Source organism: Capsicum annuum, chromosome 11, assembly GCF_002878395.1.
Source record: "Capsicum annuum cultivar UCD-10X-F1 chromosome 11, UCD10Xv1.1, whole genome shotgun sequence".
NCBI classification, from domain to species: Eukaryota; Viridiplantae; Streptophyta; class Magnoliopsida; order Solanales; family Solanaceae; genus Capsicum; species Capsicum annuum.
In genome coordinates this window covers 40,429,801-40,440,451 of record NC_061121.1, presented here as the reverse complement: position 1 = coordinate 40,440,451, position 10,651 = coordinate 40,429,801, and the positions used below count along the sequence as shown (strand labels likewise).

General features: G+C 36.5%; 1 non-coding gene across 1 annotated transcript; it reads right to left on the bottom strand.

The window, feature by feature from the left end:
- Window positions 1-8,060: 8,060 nt before the first annotated feature.
- On the bottom strand, window positions 8,061-8,167 carry LOC124889101. Its single transcript, XR_007047717.1, has one exon. It is a non-coding gene; the product is annotated as a small nucleolar RNA R71 (small nucleolar RNA).
- Between the last annotated feature and the right edge of the window lie 2,484 nt (window positions 8,168-10,651).

The following is a 10,651-nucleotide window of genomic DNA, read 5'->3' as shown; positions in this document are numbered from 1 at the left end:
TGATTGGACATATAAATACACGCAAGATCACCACCCCACACTTAAAACCTTGTTCGTCCTCAAACAACTTCAAGCAGCACAATCACCAAACCTTCTAATCATAACCTAAGAGTCATGTTAGCATTGGGTACATGAACGCTTTATTTCACACTACATTATCCCTGCAGTGACATTCAATTCATTGGAAAACTTAATCAAAGCATGCAATCAAGCAACATAATAGTAATTCGGACTTTCATCTGCATGCACCCTTACAACAAGAAAGTTTTTCCCTTATCACTCATTATTTTTCAATATTTATCATGAGGGTAATATCAAAATTCAATCACTTGCTCTCAACAAAGAATTCATACATAATAGATAACAAACCATAAGCTTGCCCTTAGTGTAATACTCCACTAATAGTCGAATGTTGTGATGTAGGATCAATTAGGTCTTTTATGGTTGTAATGCGGGCTAAGGGAGAGGTAGGAACTATTTAGGAAATAGTGACTAATCTCCCTAAGCACTTTAATACATGTCAACCGACAATAAAAATCACACTATCTCAACCCAACTTCCACTTTATTACCACCAAACATCAATCATTTCATCCCTAATCTCATTAAGCCATTCCACAAACTATGGTAGGAGTATACACTTCTTTTTCATCACAATTCACTTTTCATCTCTTGTTCATACCCATTTACTATTGCGCATCCCTATCATACCCACTCTCTACCTACGCTATTTTCCTTGGTGAGGTGCACAATTTCCGAGGCAGACCAGAGCCAAAATAGGTTTATTGTAACAAAAACTAGGCTATAAAAACTGAATTTTCTTTCAAATTTTCTATCTCTCCTTACCATCACAATTAAACAAATAACTATTTATTTTTAGGCTTTACTTTCACCTTTCTCCTACTTTAATTTCTCTCTCCCTACCCATTAAATCATCTATACTAAAGCGCTTAGGAATTATGGATCGAATCATGGTCTATCAAAGAAAGGATTTATGCTGCATATGAGGCTACTAAAAAATCAGGCTATTGGCTCAATGGGACTATCTAGGGATATGCATAAGGGCAGGTAAATAAAGTCTTTGCAATTTGAGTAACAAGGAAATGGCTAAATCACTTCCTATACCCAACACCCTTTATTTCACTTTGTAATCACACCGGGCAAGTTCTAGATATTCTTATACATGTAGACTATAAACAAATACTCACTCACTCGGTGCATGCTAAGAATAAATTTGGATCTTTACGGTTTCTGATATTTCTCTTTATTAAATTCAATATTAAGCCAATCAAATCAAACTACACTTATTGGAATTTATCATCTAAAAACATCTTATTCTTTTTTTCAAAAGAATGGCATTTATAGTCACAGAATAAAATATTTTTGCCCAACACACAACATTTCTCAAAGGTCGTAATTGGGTTCTTATCCGTTCTCAACTTCTAAAGACTAGCTCCTCTTAAGACGGTCGTCATCCATCTATCATAGGGGAGGAACATCTATCATAGGGAAGGGAAACTAACTATGACAAAAATAAATGCTTTAAACTAAAATTTTCCATACAGGGTGAAAATAAATAAAAGCAACCAAAATGCGAAAATTGCCTTGAGGGCAAATTGCAATGATCATACTTTGAACTTACTAACTATTACAAACATAGAGTTCCAAATAGTTAGAAATAACATACACCCTAAAAGAAAATAAAAACATCCAAAACACATAAAAGTCAAAAAAAATTATCCAATCGTACAAACCAAACTACCAGGATAAAGAGAGAAAGGGAAGAGGATGCGCAACCACCCCATACTTAATCGAAGCACTATCTCGGTGCTTTCAAAAGGTGAGGTAGCTGAATACTTCCTTCCTAGGAATCATCCATATCATCATGTGTAGTACCAGCATCATCACAGTCGTTAGGTGCATCTCCATCATTATCTACATCAGCATCCTCAGACTGGTCATCGTCATCAAACTCAATATTTGACTCCTGCCACTACTTTTCTTCATCAGTAGGTACATCATCATCTATGGGTTCAACAAACTCTAGAAAAATCCTTAGCAATGTCCTAGCGTGATGCTCAAGTGGTTAATCCAACTCAATAGCGCGAATCTCTTCATTTATGGCTACTCTTCCCTAACCCGCAGCTGCAACATCTGTAACCCATAAATTCTTATAGTGATTTCATCAGTTTGAGCTTGACACTCGGCCATAGTAAGAATCATGACCTGATCCCCATTCGTTCTCCTGGCTGTGTAACATCGATAAGGGATACTATCTACCACAAGTTTATAATCTAACTCCTCCTCCTCTACTCGGTTCCTCTCCAAAAACTGAGTCAATAATCCTCCAAAGCCATATTTGTGCCCCTCAATGAAACGTGCCTTCTACATAGCAGAAAATATCACATGGCCTATATTAATCTCAATATCATCGCACATTAGAGCATAAATCAAACATACCCAGGTTACGTGTAACCTCTGTCTATGCTATCCTTGTATAAGGCAATGGTAAATAATTCACCCTTACATGCGAGCGTCCTTGTTCATCTGTGCATATGGGAAAGAGGAATAAATACTCGTGCCTCTCTGTCTAGTCCACCTGGCTACCGAACAAGTACCACACAACAAATGTCTAATGTGAGCCTAATTTGGAGTGATTATCATCTGCCTCAACTGATTAGCATCTACCTCAGGAATCCCCAGTAAGTCATTTATGTCTTCTGGTGTAAATCTTATTATTTTACCCTAAAATTTCACCTTATGATGTACATCCCACGGATTCCAATTTGCATAAAATTAATGCATGAGGTGAAAATACATTCCAGACGACATACCAAACTTGGGCATTCTCATTTCAAACTCACCCTATTAATAAACACCTCAGGTATGTATTTTGTGTCAAGATATTTGGTGTACCATTTCTTTCCTACTTGTCTAACTGCCTTAAACCCAAATCTGTGTGTTTGACCATGCGGGACTAGTGGAGCACGAGGTACCCTATCAGTTTTCTCTCAATATGTCTGCTTTATTTTCTCCTTGGATCTAAAGTACCAGTATTCTCTTTTAGTGCTATTTGTCTCCTATTCATAGTTCCTTATTCGTGGAGTGCAAAAAGTTAACAAGGATGATATTTGAGAGAAATCTAGTAATAAGGATTCTTGGAGTGGCTCTAAGAGTGATAAAATGAGAGGAGTAGAGTTTAAGGGGTATTTATAGTAGGTTGAGTCCAAGTTTGATCAGGTCGGGTTTAACTCGATCTCAAAGAAAAAACAATTCTGCTTTTGATCCTCACCATGACGTGGTGAAATTATGGTAAGTTTATGAAAATGAAAAATATGGTTTGGGGCTTCACTGCAAGGCGGTGACCCTTAAATCGATAATTTTTCTATATTTTAATCTATCACAGCGACGCGGTGGTATCGCGATAACCTACGAGAATTCGACAATTATGGATTACCATCTCACCGCGATGTGGTGACCTGAATGCCTCCTTGGACATAGTATTATCCTCAATTTCAATTCTCTCATCCCTGCACACTAAACAAAAACAACAAAATCGTAAGTAAAGTGGGTTGCCTCCCACCAAGCGCCTTAGTTTTGGTCGTGGCATGACTTATCTTTTTGTATTTTTTTGTTATTTTTTATTTTCAAGCAAAAACTTAAACTCCCTATTACAATAAAAGTGTGAGCTGCCTCCCACATAGCGCATTATTTTACGTCATGACACGACTTAGCTCAGCATCACTCATCAGTAAAAGTGATAGATTCCTTGTGCTTATCTGGATGGTTCACCCAATAGTACTTTACACGTTGTCCATTCAGCAAAAAATTTTCCATATTCTCTTTATTCCACAACTCCCCAGCTCCATGAGGTGTCAGACACACCACCTCAAAAGGTCCAGACCATTTCAATTGTAATTTACCCGGAAACAACTTAAGCCTTGAATTGAACAACAAAACAAGTTGTCTGGGTTTAAATACTCTCTCTTAAATTTGTTTATCATGCTGCATTTTGGTATTTTCCTTGTATAGTTTAGCATTTTTGTAGGCATGAAACCTAAACTCATCAAGCTCATTCAGCTGCATAATCATTTCTCCCCTACGGTATTCATCTCAAAATTCATCTTTTTCATAGCCCAATATGCTTGGTGTTCCAACTCCACAGGAAGATGACATGCTTTACCATACACCAAGCGATATGGAGACTTCCCAATAGGCGTCTTGTAATCTAGCCAGTATGCCCAAAGTGCATCATCCAACTTTTTAACCCAATCATTTCGCTGCCCATTTAAAGTCTTCCGAAGTATTTGCTTAGTCTCCCGATTGGACACCTCAACTTGTCCACTAGTTTGGGGATGTTACACATTAGCAAACTTATTCCTAATACCATATTTAGCAAGAAGATTTTTTAACTATGTATTGATAAAGTGCGTACCTCCATCACTAATTATTGCTGTAGGTGTACCAAATCGGGAAATACATTCTTTTTCACAAATTTCAGCACCACTCTTGCATCATTAGTTGGACTAGCTACAGCTTCCACCCATTTAGAGATGTAGTCAACCGCTATAAAAATGTACAGATTGCCTTTTAAAGGTGCTAATGGGCCCATGAAATTGATCCCCCAAACATCAAAGACTTCGACTTCTAAAATATTTTTGAGGGGCATCTTTATGATGCCTAGATATAGTACCTAACCTTTGATATTGATCACAATTCTTCACGAAAGTAATTTCATCCCTAAATAATGTAGTCCAGAAAATACCTGATTACAGCACTTGATTCTTAGCATGCACCAATTGAGTGAGTATTTGTCTATAGTCTACATGTATAGGAATGTCTAGAACTTGCCGGTGTGTTTAGAAAGTGAAATAAAAGGTGTTGGGTGTAGGAAGTGATTTAGGCATCTCTTTGTTAGCCAAATTGCAAAGAATTTATTTACCTGCCCTTATTCTTATCCCTAGTTAGCCCCGTTGAGCCTATAGCCTGATTTTTTTATAGCCTCATATGTAGCCTAAAACTTTTCTTTGATAGACCTTGATTTGATCTATAACTCCTAAGAGCTTTAGTATAGATGATTTAATGAGTAGGGAGAGTGAAATTAAAATAGGAGAAAGGTGAAAGTGAAGCCTTAAAAGAAATAGTTATTTGTTTAATTGTGATGGTAAGAAGAGATAGAAAATTTGAAAGAAAATTTAGTTTTTATAGCCTAGTTTGTGTTACAATAAACCTATTTTGGCCCTGTTCTACCTCGAATATTATGCACCTCAACCAAGGTGAATAGCTTAGGTAGAGGGTGGCTATGGTAGGGGTGCGTAACAATAAATAGGTATGAAGAAGAGCTAAAAAGTGAATTGTGATAAAAAAGAAGTATATACTCCTACCATAGTTTGTGGAATGGCTTAATGATATTAGGGATGAAATAATTGATGTTTGGAGGTAATAAAGTGGAAGTTGGGTTAAGATAGTGTGATTTTTATTGTCGGTTGACATATATTAAAGAGCTTAGGGAGATTAGTCACTATTTTCTAAATAGTTCCTACCCATCTCTTAGCCTGCATTACAACCATGAAAGACCTAATTGATCTTACATCACAACATCTGACTATTAGTGGAGTATTACACTAAGGGCAAGCTTATGGTTCATTACATATTATCTATGAATTCTTTGTTGAGAGAAAGTGATTGAATTTTGATATTCCCCACATGATAATTATTGAAAAACTATGATTGATAAAGGGAAAACTTTTATGTTGTGAGGGTGCATGCGGATGAAAGTCCAAATTACTTATTATGTTTCTTGATTACGTTCTTTGATTAAGTTTGCCAATGAATTGAATGTAACTGCTGAGATGATGTAGTGTGAAATAAAGTATCCATGTGCCTAACACTAGCATGACTATTAGATTGTGATTAGAAGGTTTGGTGATTGTGTTGCTTGAAGTTGTTCGAGGATGAGCAAGGTTTTAAGTGTGGGGTGGTGATCTTGGGCATATTTATATGTCAATCACCAATATTCTTTCGTATTATGACTTGTTTTGAGAGTTAAATTATGCCATTTTGATATTATTTGAGTTTTAATTGTGTTTCATAACTATGGATATGATTAGTGTGTGCAGGATTGCATTTTATGAAATCGACTGTGATTGGAAATATTAAGGAGGTATGACGATGAGAGGCGTAATAAAGGCATTGGAACATCGCTTGGGAAGAAAATAAAGAAGAGAAAATATCTATTATTCCATTTCAGGAAGCCATCACATTGCGGTGACATGATAATTACCAGTGTTCATGTTTTGAAGCCTACCACATCGCGGTAGAAGTATAATCAGGAAATGTCATAATCCAGATCTCACCGCGATACTATCGCATCGCGGTGAGGGTGAAATCCACATTTGTCACAAAATAAAATCCCATCGTGATTTCTACGCATTGCGATGAAAATAGCAATGAGGATGATGTCGCAATTTGGTGGGATCAAAAAGTGGGATTTCCACCCCAGAAAAAATTCACTACAATTGGGGACACTTTTTGGCAAGCATAGTAGCGGTGGAAAAGCACAAAGTTCTCTCTTTTAGGGTTCTTAGACATTCTTTTCAACTTCTTTACTTCAAGATTCATTCTTGGTATGGTCAATTGCTTATTTTGGATATTGAATTCAAACATGAGTGGCTAAACTCCCTTGTTATGGGGTTGAGGTTAAGAACATGATTACTCTTTGATATTCTTTATAGAAGTTTCTTTTTGGATTATCACCTGGGTTATTCTTAATTTCTTGAGCTTACTATTTTAATGCTTGGCCGCTATTAGAATAAATTTATATTTCTATGTGAATCTGGGAGGAGAACCGTAGATTAGAAAGTGGAAATTAAGGAGCTTATCCTTTTATAAAAATAAGGGGTTTGAATTAGAATCTAGGATAGGGATATACCTAAAAGCCTTGTTTGGTTGTATTGAAACAAGATTACTTAAGGAATCTAGAAGAATTGTTGCATCTCTACGGGAGCTATAGCTGTAATATTCAATATATAAAAGATTTTAGGTCGGGAGAACAAGATTTCTTCCTAAACCTTGTTAGCCAACAACCCGATAACTAATTAAACTACTATAAGAATAGCGATTTGTATGATTGTTCGAGAAGACTCAACCCTGGAATTCTTATCATAATTGTTTACAACCATTTCCTACTTTGCTCTAGTCATACAATTTTATTTCTTGTTTATTAATTTACATTTTTATTCTCAATTTCAAAATCATCTTGATATTATACAACACCTAATACTCATTGTTTGAAACTAAAAGTTGGTTAAATTTGTAGTTATTTAGTCCTCATGGGAATGATATATGATTGTCTAAATCACTATATTACTTGAACAATCATGTGCACTTGCATGTGCATCTGAGTCGCAACATGTTTTTGGCATCATTGCCGGGGACTAATACAATTCATAAATTACTAAATTTTTGGTTTTAGATATAAAGTTTAGATGTTAACAACTTGATCTTAGCGGCTGAATTTTTGCAGGTTTAGCTAAATCCAGGACTGGCAAGAGATAAAGAACTAGTAGAGCCTTTTGCAGAACCAGAGCAAATCTTTCAACAAAGGTGAAAAATGGCTGAACAATGAAATGAACCGGCTAATCCAAATGTCGGGAATTCTCCACCTCCTATCATTCCTGTTATTCCAGTTATTCCTATTCAACAAGCTACTAGACCTGTTCATGAGGTGGAAATCCCACTCACAAAGCATGTGATGAGCCCAAACCAGGAGGTCGATATGAATTGAAGCAGAATATGGTGCAATTACTGAATTCAACAAGGAAATCTCATGGCATTACACACGAAGATCCACAGCAGCATATATAGACCTTCTTGGAAATCAGTGATACATACATTCCTGAAGGGATGAATTTCGATTATGTCAGGTTGACACTCTTTCCGTTCTCTTTAATGGGGGAAGCAAAAAGATGGTTACATGTTAAACCACCACTCTCCGCCACTACATAGGAAGATCTAGCTTGGAAGTTTCTTATTCTATTCTTTCCATCTAGGAAGACAGCATGCCTGAGGAGTGCAATCTTGAGTTTTAAATAGAAAGACAGAGAGAATCTCTACCAAACTTAGGAGAGATTTAAGGGTATGCACAGCAATTTCTCTCACCATCATCAATCCAATGATGTTCTTGTGCATACTTTCATAGAAGTATTGGAGCCAAACATAAAGATTCTCTTAGATTCAATAGCAGGTGGACAGGATCTTGAGAAGACATATGAAGAATTATACACATTGTTGAATCAAATTTCACAAGGAACCCTGACTGGCATGCAGACTCGAGAAGTACTCCTAAAAAGGTTGCAGGGGTATTGGAGGTAGATCAGTTCACTACATTACAGGCACAGATCACAGCCATGCAAAATCATATAATTACTCATCTTAATAATATAAAGTTGGGTGTTACTCAACCAGCAGCTATAGTGAATGCAGTCCAACAGTTAATTCTTGGTGTAAGATTTGCAGAAGTGGTGAGCATATAGCTGATGCTTGCATGGCTAATCCAGATTCTGTCAACTATGTGGGGAATGCAAATCGGCAGGGACAACAAAATTTTGGTAATACTTATAATCCTAACTGAAGGAGCCATCCCAATTTCTCATGGGGTAGAAATCAAGCACAGAATGCAAATCAGTACAAGGGACAAGTGCAACCAAATCCATAGCCAGCTCAGAATACTCAGGAGACTATTTAATCCAGCAATATAGAGGAATTGATCAAGCAATTTATGGATTAACAAGCGCAATTTGCAACTGAAATTAAGACTCAACAGGCACAGTGTGAAACTAAGTTGAAGAGTCATCAATTGCTTACGAGAAATCTAGAGTTATAGTTGGGTCAAATTGTAGGGGCACACAATACAAGACCTCAAGTATAATTACCTAGAAATACAGAGACAAATCCCAAGAAGGTAAATACAGTTACAACAAAAGTGGGCTGCAAACTAAGGAGACAGTTCAAGAAAAGGTTAGTCCCATAATTACTGATGATAGTGCTAAAGACAATGCAGAGAAAAAAATCAAAGAAAAAGTGGAAAGTGATAAAATTTATATGGACAAGAAGATTCTCCCCTTACCCTTTCATCAAAGGGAAAGGAAGCATCAAGAGGAGTCAATTTACAAGAAGTTCTTAGCTCTTCTGAAGTAGGTTCAAGTAAATTTTCCTCTTGTAGTCTTTCTACAAAGTGTACAAAAATAAGCAAAATATTTGAAGGATATAGTTGCGAATAACAATTATTTGACCGAGTATGCTACAGTTGCAGTTTCCAAAGAGTGCACATCCAAGATTCAAAACAAATTGTCCAAGAAGTTTAAAAATCCGGGCACTTTCACCTTGTAGATTACTATTGGACAGACTATTTGTACATAAGGATTATGAGAATTAGAAGAAAGAATAAATTTTATACCCACATGTTTCACCGGAAGATGGGTATTGGGAGTCCCAAACCCACTACTATTATTTTGCAGCTGGTGAATAAATCACTTACTAGGCTGAATGGTATTATCGAGGATGTTTTGGTGCAAGTAGGATCTTTAATCTTTCTGGTGGATTTTGTAATTCTTGACTTTGAGGCTGATCTTGTGGTTTCAATTATTTTGGGATGATCATTCTTAGCAATGGGATAGTTACTAATTGATATAGCAGCCGGGATAATAAAAATGTGAGCACATGATAAAGTAGAAGTATTTGATATGTACAAGGCACTGAAACTGCCAGCTATATATGAGGAGTTGTCATCCATATCAGTTATTGACCTTGCTTTGGATTGGCAGTTTCTGTTGTCAGATGATCCATTAGAGCGAGCTTTGATGGTTTATGATCTTTATGAAGATGTAGAAGAATAAGAAGTAGTCCAGGTTATGAATTTGGTAGTGGTTGAGATGAAGAAAGTACCTGTCGAACCATTGAATAGGCCAATTAGTCCATCGCCCATGCCCTAAGTTGAAGAAGCTCCTAACTTAGAGCTTAAGGTTCTCCCTCTGTATTTAAATATGTTTTTCTTGGTGATCAAGATACTTTGCCAATTATTTTGTCTGGAGGATTGACAGATGTACAGGTAAAGAAAGCGATAGCCATTCTAAAAAGGAAAAGAAAGGCGATTGATTGGAAAATGTCTGATATTACAGGAATCAATCTAGAATTTTGCATGCACAACATCTATATGGAAGAGGGTTACAGACCGAGAGTGCGGAAACAAAGAAGTTTGAATGTTGTGATGAAAAAGGTAGTCAGAAAAGAAATGATCAAGTGGTTAGATAGTGGTATTGTCTTCCCAATTTTCGATAGCAAATAGGTTTGTCTAGTGTGTTGTGTACCAAAAAAAGAGGGATAACTGTGGTAATTAATGATGATAATGAGTTTATCCCCACATGCATGGTGACCGGTTGGAGGATCTATATTGACTATCGAATGTTGAATGAAGTAACTCATAAAGATCACTATCCGATTCTTTCTATTGACCAAATACTGGATAAATTGGTGGGACAAGAGTATTATTATTTTCAGGATGGATACTCCAGCTAAAATCAGATAATTATAGCACCGAAAGACCAGGAAAAGACCACATTCACTTGTTCCTAGGGTATATACACGTTCAGACA